The sequence below is a fragment of the Onychostoma macrolepis genome, chromosome 03, assembly GCF_012432095.1.
Source record: "Onychostoma macrolepis isolate SWU-2019 chromosome 03, ASM1243209v1, whole genome shotgun sequence".
In the NCBI taxonomy this organism is placed as follows: domain Eukaryota; kingdom Metazoa; phylum Chordata; class Actinopteri; order Cypriniformes; family Cyprinidae; genus Onychostoma; species Onychostoma macrolepis.
The window spans coordinates 10,005,056-10,022,284 of NC_081157.1; the positions used below are offsets into that span (position 1 = coordinate 10,005,056).

Consider the following 17,229-nt stretch of genomic DNA (forward strand, 5'->3'; position numbering starts at 1 on the left):
AAGCTTTATGTTGAAACAGCTTCGCAAACAGTCTACACAGTAGGCTACATTTCTGTGTTGCAAACATTAAATAATAATGAAAGTATTAGGATAAAAATTTATAGTCCAGTTATAGCCGCGATCATAATTAGGAACTGACCTTTGGAACTAATGTTAGCTTCAAATAAAGACTGTATATGTTACATTATGCCAGTAGGTGGTGACCAGTGATTTTTAAAATGTATTTGATTTCTGAATCATTCATTCAAGAGATTTGTTGAAAAACTCTGGAGGAAGTCTTCATTCATTTATTTAAAATGTTTTTTTACATCATGAATTCATTTAAATTAATACATATTTTAAATAGACTCATTTATAACATTAAATAAAACATTTTGTCAGAACCTCAAGAATATTAGCCTACATATTATTTAGTTTGGTTGTCTAATGTTTTGTTTTCTGAATCGTGGGAGAACAGTGATCTCTATTCTAAAAATCAATTATCCAAAGTCATAGCTTAAAAAATGCATAATATATCTGGCATCTAACTAATGCTATTAGTACTGTTTCTAATATTAAAATGTAAAGACTAGGACTACACTAGACTGTAGTACATTAACAAGGATTTGGTACAATTATAATGCATTATAATGCCGTTTCTCATCTAGTGTGCGAAGTGCTGCAAGCCAAAACCCTCTTGCACCAATCATAAACAAAGTTGTCTGGCTGTAGTTACGTCTCTCACAATTCTGAGAAATAAAGTCGTAATTCTGAGTAATAAAGTCGTAATTGCGAGATATAAACTTGAAATTGTAAGAAAATAGTCTCTATTTTTTCCCCTCAGAATGGACTTTATGTCAGAATTGTGAGATAAAGTCACAATTACCTTGTTTTATTTTTTATTCAGTGGTGGAAATGGGCTTTCACAAATTATGAAGAAATTGAATGAATGTGAATTTAGTGAGTCAGAGACACTGTTGATTTCCAGTGAATTATCGTCTTGTATCACAGCGACCTGTAAATGAAACATTTTTGCTATTACATATCATAATTTTATAATCATTCCTATTTGTGCAGCATATGTCATAAGTTATTGTACAGTTGTGAGAACACACTCACGTTTGTCAGCATTCACTTTCCGCATCACTTCCTGTTTAGGGGTTTGAGACCACCTCAGTGTCACGTCTGTGAATCCTCTATCAGCCAGAGCAGATCCCAACTGGAAATAACATTCATACTAAACTGATTAGATCAGAATATGACAAGACATTCAGATCTTCCCTCCTCTTTTCTCGTGTCATGTCCCAAACAGTACTTTTGTAAAATCATGTCTCTTTAAAATGAGAGAATACTGTAAATTTGTTCATGCTGTAAATAGTTTGACTGAATAATCAATAGGTGATCGGCACTTCAGTCGGTGAACCTTTGTATCATAATATAAACCAGTTCTCTCTTTGCAAATGCAACTGCAGGAGAACAACAGCTGATTTAGTTTTTAACAAAAATACATGATGGGCTCTAATTGGTTAGCTGGCCCAGTGTGTTGTGATTGGCTAAACCGCCTCTAGTGTGTGTCTAAACGTCCCACCCCTCAGCTCAGCGGCGTGTGTTCTAGTTGTATTGTAAAACAATGGTGTCGTCTATAGAGCATGGGATTCCGCCATGTTTTAGGTCACGCTCAGGAGCACACAGCGTAAACAAATGCAAATCACCACAGAAAAAGCTGACTGTTTTACATTAATATTTTTGAAAAACATCTTACATATGCTTAGAATAAATCAGACTAATAAGTAAATCTCTTTAAATAAATAATTTAAAAAAAATAAATCGCTCTGTTGTTTGTCTGAGAGGCTGCAAATATTCATTACTATTCAGTCTCCTTCACTACAGTGGTACTGATATATGCTAACTGCTAAAACACTTATGACAATTTACCATGGTTTTACTATAGTAAATGTGTAGCGACCGTGTTTTTGGTGTATGTATTACCATTCGTATAACCACAATCTTATTAAATACCATGGATAAACTATGGTTACCCAGATAGCACACGTACGTCTGCAAGATGTCTGTTAAAGATCTCTTGATCTGGAAAGCATCTGCTGTCTATAAACGTCTGACAGACGTCTGTAAGATGTCAGTTTTACATACATTCTAAATCATAAACATCTTAAAGACATCTAATAGACGTCTATTTGACATCTAAAAGGAGACGTCCTATAGACGTATTGCAGATGAGCAAACACCCTAAAAAATACGTCTTGCAGACGTCAAATAGACGTCTCAGAGATGTACGTGTGCTATCAGGGTAGAGTAGCAAAACCGTAGCTAATTTTGTAAGGTGAGAATACAGTATAGCTAGATCTCAAACAGTGGATCATTGTTATATCGTCATATTGCCCGGTAAAACTGCTCAGTGTTGAGAGTTAAGCCCTTATAGAGGTAACAGAACTTGAAGCTGCTTTGAAACGATGTGTATTGTGGATGCTATGCAAATAAATACATTGAATTGACCGAACTTCGCCTTTTTCAGCTTTCTAACGAGGAGAAAGCACGTTTTTCACACCGGCCGTGCAAAGGGATGTGGCAATTGATGATACAGTAAGCCTTAACCACTTCAACTTAATCTTAAGTAGAATAATATAAACATTAAATAATATAAAACATCTACATTAACTACCACTCAGTCTCCGCTGTAGCTCTCGTGACCTAGTCAAGTCAAGTTGAGCTTTATTGTCATTCCGCTACATGCGGGGGCATACAGTGGAACGAAATGTCGTGCCTCACAGGACCACGGTGCTACATAAATACAGGCATACAACAATGGAGTAAGACAATATAAACCTATACACAACTATCCTTCTGATAGATTTGACTATAAATATAAATATACTATCTATAAAAAAGTACCTATACAAACTAAAAATACAAACTATACAAACTATACGAATGCTTCAGATAAGTACTGTACATGTGCAAGGAGAAACATTGAGTTCAAGCAGCTGGCTGGGGAACAGTGCAGGATGATTTGTAGTGCATGAGCATGTAAACATACATATATTACGGAGTTCTTTTTGTGGGATTTGTGTACACACAGCAGTGTGTGTGAAAAGTGACTAGTGCGCATAGAGGAGGAGAGTGTGCTACTACAGGTGGTTTGTACAGGCCCACTCACCTGTGTGTAGCACACTTCGAATTGCACGTTACATGTTACAGGAGGTAGGGGGTTTGTATGGGGGTTCAGAGAGGGGCGGGGTGATTTGAGTTCAGGGCTCTCACAGCCTGGGGGAAAAAGCTGTTGAGCAGTCTGGCAGAGCGGGCTCTGATGCTCCGGTACCGTCTTCCTGATGGTAGGAGCTGGAAGAGACTGTGGGAGGGGTGTGTGGAGTCCTTCACGATACTATTGGCTTTGCTAGAGCATCGTGTGAGGAAAATATCCAGGATGGAGGGGAGAGGGGCACCGATGATCCTTGCAGCGGTGTTCACTGTCCGTTGTAGGGTCTTGCGGTCTGCTGCAGTACAGTTCCCGTACCAGACAGTGATGCAGCTGGTCAGCACACTCTCAATGGTGCCCCTGTAGAAAGTGGTGAGGATGGGTGGAGGAGACTTGCTCTTTTCAGCCGGCGGAGGAAGTGTAGGCGCTGTTGTGCCTTCTTGGAGAGTGACATGGTGTTGGTGGACCAGGTGAGATCCTCTGTGATGTGCACCCCCAGGAATTTAGTGCTGCTGACACTCTCCACAGGCGAGCTGTCGATGGTCAGTGGGGGGTGATCACCGGAGTTTCTCCTGAAGTCCATCACAACCTCCTTTGTCTTACTCACATTGAGGGACAGGTTGTTAGTGCCACACCATTCAGCCAGCTGTGCCACTTCCTCTCTGTAGTGCGTTTCATCGTTGTTGCTGATGAGGCCTACCACTGTTGTGTCATCAGCGAACTTGATGATGTGGTTGGAGCTGGACTTGGCAGTGCAGTCGTGGGTCAGCAGCGTGAAGAGCAGCGGGCTGAGCACACAGCCTTGTGGGGCACCTGTGTTCAGTGTGGTAGTGCTCGAGGTGTTGTGGCCGACACGGACTGACTGAGGTCTTCCGGTTAGAAAGTCCAGGATCCAATTGCAGAGGGAATTGTTAAGGCCCAGCAGGTTGAGTTTATTTATGAGCTGTTGTGGGATTATTGTGTTGAATGCTGAGCTGAAGTCAATGAACAGCATTCTAACGTAAGAGTCTTTATTTTCTAGGTGGGTAAGAGCCAGGTGGAGAGTGGAGGAAATTGCATCGTCCGTAGAGCGGTTCGGACGGTATGCAAACTGGAGCGGATCGAGTGTGTTGGGGAGGCTGGTTTTGATGTTGTGCATGACTAACCTCTCAAAGCACTTCATTATGATTGGAGTCAGTGCTATGGGACGGTAGTCATTTAGACAGGACACAGGTGATTTCTTTGGTACCGGTATGATTGTTGTGGATTTGAGACATGTGGGGACGACTGCCTGGCTCAGCGAGGTGTTGAAGATATCTGTTAGGACATCTGTCAGCTGTGCAGCACAGTCTTTCAGTACACGGCCAGGTATGTTGTCGGGACCCGCAGCCTTGCGTGGGTTGATCCTAGATAGGGACTTCCTTACGTCGGCTGGAGACAGACAGAGCGCCTGGTCGTTGGGAGGTGTGGGCAGTTTTTGTGCAGGTGTGTCATTCAGCATTTCAAACCGTGAGTAAAAGTGGTTGAGTGTATCTGGGAGGGATGTGTCGTCATCACAGGCCTGTGGCGGGGGCTTGTAGTCTGTGATGGTCTGAATAGCTTGCCACAGGCTCCGTGTGTCACTGCTGTCTGTGAAGTGATTGTTGATTTTTTGAGCGTATGACCGTTTTGCATTTTTGATGCTGCGGGACAGATTGGCTCTTGCTGTTTTGAGGGCTGCTTTATCTCCTGATCTGAATGCTTCATCTCTGGTCTTTAGCAGCCCACGAACCTCTGCTGTCATCCATGGCTTCTGGTTGGCGCGTGTGGTGATGGTCTTGGTGACTGTCACATCATCAGTGCACTTTTGGATGCAAGCAGTCACAGTTTCAGTGTACTCCTGCAGGTCTGTGTGGTTGTTGTAGGTGGCCGCCTCTTTAAACATGTTCCAGTCTGTGTCCTGGAAGCAGTCCTGCAGTGCTGAGGTGGCATTGTCTGGCCATACCTTGATCTGTTTGTGAACCGGTTTGGCCAGTTTCAGAAGTGGTCTGTATGCTGGGATTAGCATAACAGAGATGTGGTCTGAGTACCCGAGGTGGGGGCGGGTTCAGCTTTGTATGCGCTCTTAACTGTTGTGTAAACAAAGTCCAGTGTGTTATTTCCTTGTTGCAAAGTTCACATGTTGGTAGAACTTTGGCAAAACTGTCTTTAGGTTTGCGTGGTTGAAGTCACCGGCTATGATGAAAAAGCCGTCGGGTTATTTGTTTGTTGTTCGCTGATGGCGCTGTATAGCTCATGACGCGTCCTTTGCGTTTGCGCACGGTGGGATGTATACCGCGACAATAACAATGGCCGTGAACTCCCGCGGCAGATAGAACGGTCGACACTTCACAAACATAAACTCCACCAGCGATGAACAGTGTTTTGTCACTACCCCAGCATTGTTACACCATTCTTTGTTGACGTACACACACAAGCCACCGCCGCGAGTCTTACCAGACAGTGATGAATCTCTGTCCGCGGTAGCAAGTTAGTCCGTGCAGCTGAATGGCGGAGTCCGGGATGTTGTCGTTCAGCCATGTTTCAGTGAAAACAAACACACAACAATCCCTTGTCTCACGCTGTGTAGATCGACTGAGTTGAATTAAGTCCAGTTTGTTTTCCAGAGAGCGAACGTTTGAGAGCATGAGTGTTGGAAGAGCCGGTCTTGTGGGGTTTTCCTCAGCCTAGCTCGTATACCTCCGCGCTTACCGCGCTTCCGTCCTCTCTCACACTGCTTGCGACGCCGCCTTGTGCGGGTAGCGACAGTAGGCAAGGCCGCGGTCTCGAGGTCCGGCTTCAGCAGTAAACAGAGGCCTCGTAGCTTCTCAGTAGCCGCCGGCGAGAGTTGGTCTTTGTATGCGTTGCCGATATCCAAAAGTCTTTGGCGAACATATTTGAGTTTAGGAGTGATTTCCTTATGAACTAGCGGTAAATTTACACTATTTGGAGACGAACAGACGACATTAAAAGACAAAAAAGCACCGTCTTTGGGACCTGGAGCAGCCGCCGCGTCTGATCGCGCCGCCATCTTGGATCATCCAAACCTAAATTCCCAGAATGCATTCCAGCTGTGACGACACATTCCCAGACTCTATTGCTTATCAATTTGAGCCCGATTGAGATGCAGAGGATATTAGTGAAGAGGATCACACAGAGCACGGCTTTTAATGGTAGGCCTATGTTTTTTGTTTGTTGTTGTCTCATACTTTTAGAGACGCTGTTATTATGCTACTGCTTATGTTAGCTTTTAATATACGGTTTCATCATGATTAAAGCTTTAATACAGTACGGCAACCGCAAGCGCATCCATGTTTCACTTGTCATAGCTATGTGAAAATAAGTGTATAAATGGAACAGTTCATTGTTGGAGCTGAGCTGCTGATCTGAATGAGAGAGAGAGAGAGAGAGAGAGAGAGAGAGATGCAGAGCAGGGCAACGCGAGGAACAGGATTGAGAACCACTGCTTTAGAACATTGATTTTGAAATTTGTGAATCCATTAGAATTTTTAGAAGACAGAATCGCGGTTCATATATGAATAGATTTTTACATGCACCCCTAGTTTTCTTCCTCTTCTCTAAAGCAGCGCAGCATGGGTTTATGATGTCACTAAACCGGACGTATTTTGTTGTAGTCTTTTACCAGCCGTTCGCTGCAGGCAATGCTTTGCTAATTCTTTAAAAGACAATTTCTCCTTTTGCACTGAACTTTGAGCTTCGTAACTTTGCAGATGTTGTATGGCAAGCCGTTTTAACTTTTATTCATTCTCAGGATATGACTTCTTGATATCAACAATTCAATTTTCACTAGTTAAAATGTTCATTCTTGATATCAGGAATTAGATTTCCACTAGTAACAATGGTTATTTTTGATATCAGCAATTACATTTCCACTAGTAACAATGTTAATTCTTGATATCAACAATTAGATTTTCACTAGTTAAAATGCTAATTGTTGATATCAAGAATTAAATTGTTGATATCAAGAATTAAATTGTTGATATCAAGAATAGACATTTTTACTAGTAAGAATTGTATTTCTGATATCAAGAATTAAATTGTTACTAGTAAGAAATTAATTCTTGATATCAACAATTGATTTTGAATGGCAGCCTATGGTGACATTTAACTAGTAAAAATACAATTACAGATATCAACAATTTAATTCTTGATATCAACAATTTAATTCTTGATATCAAGAATTAGCATTTTAACTAGTGAAAATGTAATTGTTGATATCAAGAATTAACATTGTTACTAGTGGAAATGCAATTGCTGATATCAAAAATAGCCATTGCTACTAGTGGAAATCTAATTCCTGATATCAAGAATGAACATTTTAACTAGTGAAAATTGAATTGTTGATATCAAGAAGTCATATCCTGAGAATGAATAAAAGTTAAAACGGCTTGCCATAGATGTTGTTTATGCTCACAGCTACATTACACACTAACACAAGTTAAAAAGGTGAAATTGTATTATATGACTCCTTTAACAATGCAATAAGTGTTAAGTGTTACTTTTTTCCCTCACCTGTTTCAGAACGTTTTCTCTTATTGTAGAGTCGGTCAAATCTTTGCTGGAGCGAAACAGCAGTTTTACAAATGATCTTTTTAAACAGGGACCTAGAAAAATATATTCATATATATGTAAATTCATATAAAATTCTAAGAAATATGTTTTGCTCCCTACAAATGAGCTTGCATTTATTCAAACTTATCCACGCTCCTCACTGCGTCATATTGACAAAAATTGAGACATTACTATCTGATACATTATAAAGCAATATTACTGATGTATACCTTCTCCATAGACCTTCACCTCACACAGAGTGAGTATCTTCATGTCTCCAGGAATATGAATAATCACGTAACGTCCCTCTAATCCATCACATGAGTAGCTGTAGGACTCACCTGCTGGAATAGCAGGAATAACAGCACATCTACAGACAGAGAAACAGATGAGGGATATAAAAATACTGTCATATCTGCATTAATCCTACATATTTGTCCTTGATGTCTCACGCTCTTTCAACCTCAAGTTTCTCACATGGGATTGTTGATGCCGTTGTTCTCCAAAGAGTTTCCGATACGAATCTCTGCTCCGTTTATTTGTTCTGCACAGCAGTCTTTTCTATTAGTGACGACTACTCTACTAACTCGGTAGACATCATGCAGATCCAGCCTCCACCACGGGTCCGTCTCATTAAGGGTTGAGGAGCATCCCGTATACAGCTGCTGAAGACCTCGATCAATGGCCTTTTCAGCAAACCAGTCCGCAGATGTTGACGACTGTATAGCAGCTCCAGCTACTGCCAGATTTTCTAAAAAAAAAATGAAAAAAATGTCACGACTTGTCTTGATGCACAAAGTTTGCAGCAGAGGGGAAGATTACTGAGGAACAACGACTGGAGGTGAAGTGAATTATTACTGCATCAACTACTCTCACCAAACCGAATTGTGAAATTATGATTTTGTGTTCCTTTATAGTACGTTACAAGTATGGCATGATATTACATGAATTATATATTAATGTACAATATTGGACATAATGCTCTACAACAATGAATTACCTGCCAAATACCCGTAGACTTCAACCTCACAAAGCGCAAGAATCTTCCGGTTTCCAGGATATGAATAATCACGTAACGTCCAACCAGTCCATCACATGAGTAGCTGTAGGACTCACCTGCTGGAATAGCAGGAATAACAGCACATCTACAGACAGAGAAACACATGAAGGATATAAAAAATACTGTCATATCTGCATTAATCCTTCACATTCGTCCTTGATGTCTCACACTCTTTCAACCTCAAGTTTCTCACATGGGATTGTTGATGCCGTTGTTCTCCAAAGAGTTTCCGATGCGAATCTCCGCTCCGTTTATTTGTTCTGTACAGCAGTCTTTTCTATTACTGACGACCACTCTACTAACTCGGTAGACATCATGCAGATCCAGCCTCCACCACGGGTCTGTCTCATTAAGGGTTGAGGAGCATCCCGTATACAACTCCTGAAGACCTCGATTACCATCAACGGCCCTTTCAGCAACCCAGTCTGCGGATGTTGACGACTGTATAGTGGCTCCTCCTATTGCCCGATTTCCTGGAAAATTAATAAAAACCCGTCGTGACCCATGTTTATGCACAATTTGAATAAAATTTGAGAACAACAGTGCAGGAGATGATGGTGAAGCATGTAATTTCTGCACCAACTAGCCTTCTGTCACCAAACGGAATTACAAACAGAATGACTTTTTATCTAACAACATCCTTCACAACTATATACAAAATAATTAGACGCCCCTAGTAATTCATTACATCATTAGTACCAACAACCTGGTGGAAATATAACCATTATCTTCAATAACACCCATTTGGAATAAAAAGAAAGTTGACTGTTGATTTGTCTGACAAATGTGGACTGTTCGCAAATTTATTTAGTTCTATACGTTCGCAGATCTTCCCATTATAACAAAAGAAAAAGAAAGCATGAATGTAAATGAGAGATTAATTGTGTAGTTTTCACGCAAGTAATTTCGATCAGTTGTGCTATAAGGGAAGCACCCTTTGCTCAATTTCTCTCTATAATCAGTTCACAATTTGAAGAAAAGTTTTGTTTGTCTAAGAGGAGAAAACGTCCACATATACTGTTTCAGGATTAACAACCACGAGTGTAAAAAATTATGTGAGTGAATCCACTAAATTGTTCCATGATTAACAGTGATAACTGTAGCAATGGACAGAATGAACTGACAAGCCGATGTCAAAATAGAGCTGTGCATTAAGTGATGCTGAGTAAATTCAGAGTAACAAAACTACAGCAGCAACAAGTCTGCATTGGCTGAATAGCAGCTTCTACAATTAAAGATAAAACATAAACCCCCGGTTTCACAGACAAGGCTTAAGCCTAGTCCTAGACTAAAATGTAAGCCTGAGCTGTTTCAACTGAAAGAAACTTGCACTGACTGATCTTAAAATATATCAGTGCCTTTGTTTTGTCTCAAGATGCACACCATCAATGAAAAATTTTGTTTTTACATTAAATCTAAGAAGTGTCTAAATATGTAATGCATTATATCGTTAAAAAGTAACTAAATTTGTAGTTAAGTATTTAAATAATTAGGGCTGACAAAATTAACGCGTTAATAATGCATTAACGCAAACTCATTTTAACGGCTTTTAACTGAAATGTCAATTTAATTTTTACTGTAACTGCTGCGCGAGCGCAAGGTTTTGCGTCTGCTCTGTTCTGCGAGCAGCTGAGGAGAAGCTGTTGCTTCTCTAATTTTAAATGCAAGTATAGTCGAAATCACAACACAGCTATTCTCTTTATCTTATGTGTATTTGATTTCATCAGACGAAGACGACGACGCATTTTACTGCACAACTCTAGAGTCTTTGTCACTTTTTCACCCATGATGAGTTTGCATCCCTGTTATATGCTCAAGCCCCACGTTTATCAGAATCATCTACATAAGACGCCAGTAAAGCATGAATACTGTCATACTGGTTTGGAAAGACATGAGCGTGATTTCTGGTGAACTATGAGTTTAAAGTAAGTTAGTAAAAATAATTTATTACATTCAATAAAGTGCTCTACAAAAACGAATTACCTGCCAAATACCCGTAGACTCCAGCTTCAACAATACTAAGAATCTTCTGATCTCCAGGAATATGAACAACCATATAACGACCCACCATCCCACCGCATGAGAAAGTGGCTGTGTCACTGGCTGCAAGAGTAGAAATCACACCACATCTACAGACAGAAAGATCATCTGTTATCTTTTTCTGTTCATTCTTCACTTCAGCCACAGAAATCAAATCAAAAGAAAAAATCCTCACATGGTGTTGCTGTAAATGTCAAGAAAGTTCCCGATACGAATCACCGCTCCGTTAATCCTATGACCAAGGTCCGGTCTGTTAATGATGGTCACTCTGTTCACTCTGTATACCTTCAGTAGATCCACTCTCCACCATGGGTTGGTTTCAGGGTTAGTGTGGGTCCAGGTGGTCAACAATCCATCAAGAGCATATTCAGGATCAGATCCTTCGTAAGTTGATGACTGAGTAGTTTTGCCCAATAGTGCTACATTCTCTGGAAAAAAAATCATCAATAAAGGCCAATAAGAAATCATCTACTACTGCAGAAGACCTTTACCAAACTAATCTTTCTTACTCATCATCAGCTACATGTCCACCACAGGGTCAGAAATTAAGGGTTAAGAGTGCAAAACAGCGACAGATATTTAAAACACAAGGGTAAAATAATGATAGTAAACATCTTTTTTATTTTGGATATCCAACATTTGATACTCAGTATAATTCTGATCTTGGCCTATATATCATGATGGGCTTGGTGTGTTATATTATACAAAGAGCAGCATGATCTGACATTAAAAAAAATTGTAAAGACTGTTTCTGAAAAAAAATAATAATAATTTTTGGAGGGAAATATTGCCTGTTGATAAGAAGTTCAATTTCTGACTTTGTTCTATCTGGTATCAGGAACTATAAACTGGGCATCGAACTGCTTCAGAGCTTTATTACAGAGCTAAATTTCTAAGTACTTTTATATCTGCCCATTTAACAGACAAAACAGAACAAAAGTGTTTAGACACTGAGGAAATGGCACGTGGACAAGAAGGTAAGAATCCTTCAATCAATAAAAACCCTGTGGAAACAAGTCAAACAACCGTGTTTTGTTGAATCACATTTTAATTTGCCTTGATATCGGCGTTAATAATTAAAAACATTGGTCCCACTTTATATTAGGTGGCCTTAACTACTGTGTACTTGCATTTAAATTAATCATTTGGTACAATGCACTTATTGTATACATGTTTTACATTGTACTTATATTTTTAAAAATACCTATATGTAATTACATCTGTAATTAATTTATAATTACACTGTTGACCCATCCCTTACACTTTAACCCACCCTTAAACCTACCCATACCACCAAACCTGTCCCTAACATTACCCGTATCCCACCTCAATAGCAGCAAATGTGTTTTGCAGTACAATATGACCACAATAAGTACATTGTACTTATATTTTGATGTAAGTACATAATAGTTAAGGCCATCTAATATAAAGTGTGACTGTTTTGTTTGTCTAAGAGGACCAAATGTCCACGTATACTGTTTCAGGATTAACAACCACGAGTGAAAAAAATTACGTGAGTGAATCCGCTAAATTGTTCCATGATTAACGGTGATAACTGTAGCAATGGACAGAATGAACTGACAAGCTGATGTCACAATAGAGCTGTGCATTAAGTGATGCTGAGTAAATTCAGAGTAACAAAACTACAGCAGCAACAAGTCTGCATTGGCTGAATAGCAGCTTCTACAATTAAAGATAAAACTTAAACCCCCGGTTTCACAGACAAGGCTTAAGCCTAGTTTTAGACTAAAATGTAAGCCTGAGCTGTTTCAACTGAAATAAACTTGCACTGACTGATCTTAAAATATATCAGTGCCTTTGTTTTGTCTCAAGATGCACACCATCAATGAAAAATTTAGTTTTTACATTAAATCTAAGAAGTGTCTAAATATGTAATGCATTATATCATTAAAAAGTAACTAAATTTGTAGTTAAGTATTTAAATAATTAGGGCTGACAAAATTAACGCGTTAATAATGCATTAACGCAAACTCATTTTAACGGCTTTTAACGGAAATGTCAATTTAATTTTTACTGTAACTGCTGCGCGAGCGCAAGGTTTTGCGTCTGCTCTGTTCTGCGAGCAGCTGAGGAGAAGCTGTTGCTTCTCTAATTTTAAATGCAAGTATAGTCGAAATCATAACACAGCTGTTGTCTTTATCTTATGTGTATTTGATTTCATCAGACGACGACTCGATTGTAAATCAGGATTTTTGTGCAGATTAACATCTTGGAAGGGAGAGCTGGTTATGTAGTCTTAATGGGTCACGTTCAGTCACTATTTCATATTAATTTGGTTGTCTGACAACAGAATCAGTAAAATATAACAATGAAAACAGTTTTATTGAGAATTTGGCTGCATCACATTACAGTATGTGGGCACAGAGAGAGGTGCAAGCAAATCTAATAATAAATAATAAATGTACATTTTGCATGTTCATCAGAAGTGAGCTGCCCTGTCCTGCAGATAATGTAAACAGGCTTGTGTAAGTAAATTGCTAAGTGCAAAGAAAGAGAAGTAACGGGAACCTAGTATTTCTATGTTCTTTTTTCATGTGTTTAATAGACATGAACAAGTTATTTGCAAAACATCTATGACCTTTGAAACATGTCTAGTCTTCATGCTCTGTTGACTATGGTTTCACTAATAATAAACATACATTTGAATAAAGCATCCATATTTGTCCATGCCCATGTTGATTAGAGTTTTAAAAACTTAAAGTATTAATTTAAGGTACATTTAGAACAGATAAAAATGTGCAACTAAGTTGCGACAATCATGTGATTAATCGCGATTACATACTTTAATTGATTGGCAGCCCTATAATTAACCCTTCTAGGCTGTGGTTTTTGTGACTTCCTGCACTTGCTATACTTCATATTCATTTTGTAATAAATCCAAAAGCAAGATTTTAGGGAGGGGACAGGGAGTGGAAATGGTAACTGAGCTAATGAGCTCTGCTGGTATCTACTGGTTGTACTGGTAATTTCATGTCATTTTCATCTTACAAATCTTTGTTTTCCACCAGGAGACACATTTTTTTCATGTCATCTTCATGAATGAAATGTCAATCTTTAAAGTTTAAAGTGCATTTTACTGCACAACTCTAGAGTCTTTGTCACTTTTTCACTCATGATGAGTTTGCATCCCTGTTATATGCTCAAGCCCCACGTTTATCAGAATCATCTGTACATAAGACGCCAGTAAAGCATGAATACTGTCATACTGGTTTGGAAAGACATGAGCGTGATTTCTGGTGAACTATGAGTTTAAAATAAGTTAGTAAAAAATAATTTATTACATTCAATAAAGTGCTCTACAAAAACGAATTACCTGCTAAATACCCGTAGACTCCAGCTTCAACAATACTAAGAATCCTCTGATCTCCAGGAATATGAACAACCATATAACGACCCTCCATCCCACCGCATGAGACAGTGGCTGTGTCACTGGCTGCAAGAGTAGAAATCACACCACATCTACAGACAGAAAGATCATCTGTTATCTGTTTCTGTTAATACTTCACTTCAGCCACAGAAATCAAATCAAAAGAAAGAAATCCTCACATAGTGTTGCTGTAAATGTCAAGAAAGTTCCCGATACGAATCACCGCTCCGTTAATCCTCAAATAACTGGTCGGTCTATTAGTGATGGTCACTCTGTTCACTCTGTACACTTTCAGTAGATCCACTCTCCACCATGGGTTGGTTTCAGGGTTAGTGTGGGTCCAGGTGGTCAACAATCCATCAAGAGCCCATTCAGGATAATATCCTTCGAAAGTTGATGACTGAGTAGTTTTGCCCAATAGTGCTACATTCTCTGGAAAAAATTAATGGATAAAGGCCAATAAGAAATCATCTACTACTGCAGAAGACCTTTACCAAACTAATCTTTCTTACTCATCATCAGCTACATGTCCACCACAGGGTCAGAAATTAAGGGGTTAAGGGTGCAAAACAGTGACAGATATTTAAAACACAAGGGTAAAATAATGATAGTCAACATCATTTTTTTATTATTTTGGATATCCAGCATTCGTAACTCAGTATAATTCTAATCTTGGCCTATATATCATGATGGGCTTGGTATGTTATATTAAACAAAGAGCAGCATGATCTGACATTAAAAAAAAATTGTAAAGACTGTTTCTGAAAAAAAAAAAAAAATTGGAGGGAAATATTGCCTGTTGATAAGAAGTTCATTTTACTTTGGTCTATCTGGTATCAGGAACTATAAACTGGGCATCGAACTGCTTCAGAGCTTTATTACAGAGCTAAATTTCTAAGTACTCTTATATCTGGTCTGTAAACTTCCATTCACTCACCACCAGAGGTCACTCATTGCACTGATCACACAGCTGTCACAGATTACACATTGCACTGATTACAGCTGAAACCCATTAGACACGCTTTATAAGCCTTGGACTTTCTCTCCCTCACTGCTGAGTATTATATGCATTATCGCTGCCCTACAGAGCCCTGTTAGTTTCCCTAGTCTTGCCTATTTCGGACTGTGTTTTCCCCTGTCTGGACTCTTGCTTACGTTGTGGATTACCTCTCCTGTCTCACCCCTTTTGATGCTGTTCGCTGTTGTATGACCCACGCCCGTTTTTGATAACTCTGTGCATTGCCCTTCATATTCTTGTCTGCCATTGATCGACCCTGCCTGTTATTACCACTTGTCAAATAAAGCTTGCATATGGATCCGCACATCTCACGTCTCGTCAGCCCCGTTACACTACCCATTTAACAGACAAAACAGAACAAAAGTGTTTAGACACTGAAGGATTCTTACCTTTTTGTCCACGTGCCATTTCCTCAATCAATAAAAACCCTGTGGAAACAAGTCAAACAACCAGGTTTTGTTGAATCACATTTGAATTTGTATTTTAATTCACCTTGATATTGCCGCTAATAATTAAAAACATTGGTTTACAATACTGTTATTAAACCATTTCAGTTATAAATGATGTGCTAACTAGTCTCAATTCAACATTTACATTAAAGTGCTACCTACTGCAATACAGTATAGTCACATAATAGCAACGCTCTCCAACATATTTGGCTATTCTAGCTGCGCTTATTTCCGTCGTTGGTATAAGTGGCAGTGGGTGGTAATAGACAAGAAATGTACAGTTTTATATCATCCTGCTGTTAACGTTTCTTTAGTCATTCGGCAATCCTTGAGCCTGAACCACTGTAGGAAAACCACCCTTACAAAGCATTTACATACACAAACAAGCAAATATTTTACATTAGATTTGTTTGGTAAAGTAGATCCAAAAAAAATAAAATTGAGAAAAACAATCCAAGAGATCAAGTGACAAAAAAATACTGCCCCTAAACGTTTGAAAGGTAGTGTAGATTGTCAATTATGGTTTTGTTTAAGAACTTGATACTTTTATTAATCAAGGACACATTAAAGTGATCAAAAGTGCCAGTAAAGACATTTTTATTTGTTACAAAAGATTTCTGTTTCAAATAAATGCAGTTCTTTTGAACTTTCCATTCATCTATAAATCCTGAAAAATAGGATGAATCACGGTTTCCACAAAAATATGAAGCAGCACAACTGTTTTAAACATTGATAATAATCAGAAATGTTTCTTGAGCAGCAAATCAGCATATTAGAATGATTTCTGAAGATCATGTGACACTGAAGACTGGAGTAATGATGCTGAAAATTCAGCTTTGATCACAGAAATAAATTACATTAACATATTCACGTGTGGTTTAAAAAAAAAACTGCTTAATTATAGACAATCATGAATGTATGAAACAGCAACTCATTTAGATTATTTAGGTTTATTTGGCCAGAATATTTAACACTTTAATATGCTGTAAATCCACATTAGAGGACGAGATGAGTGTTGGCATCTCTGAACAAAGAAAAACATTACAGAAAACTCGTTAATATCAGTGTAAAATAGCAGATACATGAATGTTGTACGTTACCCAGTAAGATCCACAGGCACTTGTAGAGCTTCTTCATGGCTGATTAAAGGATGAAGTCTTTCTTTAGGATGAAGAGTGTGAGTGATATACGTTTTATGGAGGATGATCTGTTTATATGTGCATCACATGACCGACCTGGTCTCTCCTCCCTTCAGTCACACTCGCCCGTCTCTCAGGTTTCAAACAAACACACTGTATTTGTTTACCTTGTCCTAATGTCTATTGGATCAATGTGAATTTTGTGCATAGTTGTTATTGTGTACATCTTTATTGTCATTTATACTGTGCAAGAAATGCAGAACTGTGCAAAAAACATATGTTTACACAGGCCTGCCAAATCAGGTGCAAGTGTGACGGATGTTTATATTCACAGTGTGTTCACAATGTAAATGAATGTTTCACTAATAATCCT

General features: G+C 38.8%; 1 pseudogene; it reads right to left on the reverse strand.

Moving 5' to 3' along the window:
* Positions 1–419: 419 nt before the first annotated feature.
* On the reverse strand, positions 420–15,676 carry LOC131534405 (uncharacterized; annotated as a pseudogene).
* Positions 15,677–17,229: the final 1,553 nt, after the last annotated feature.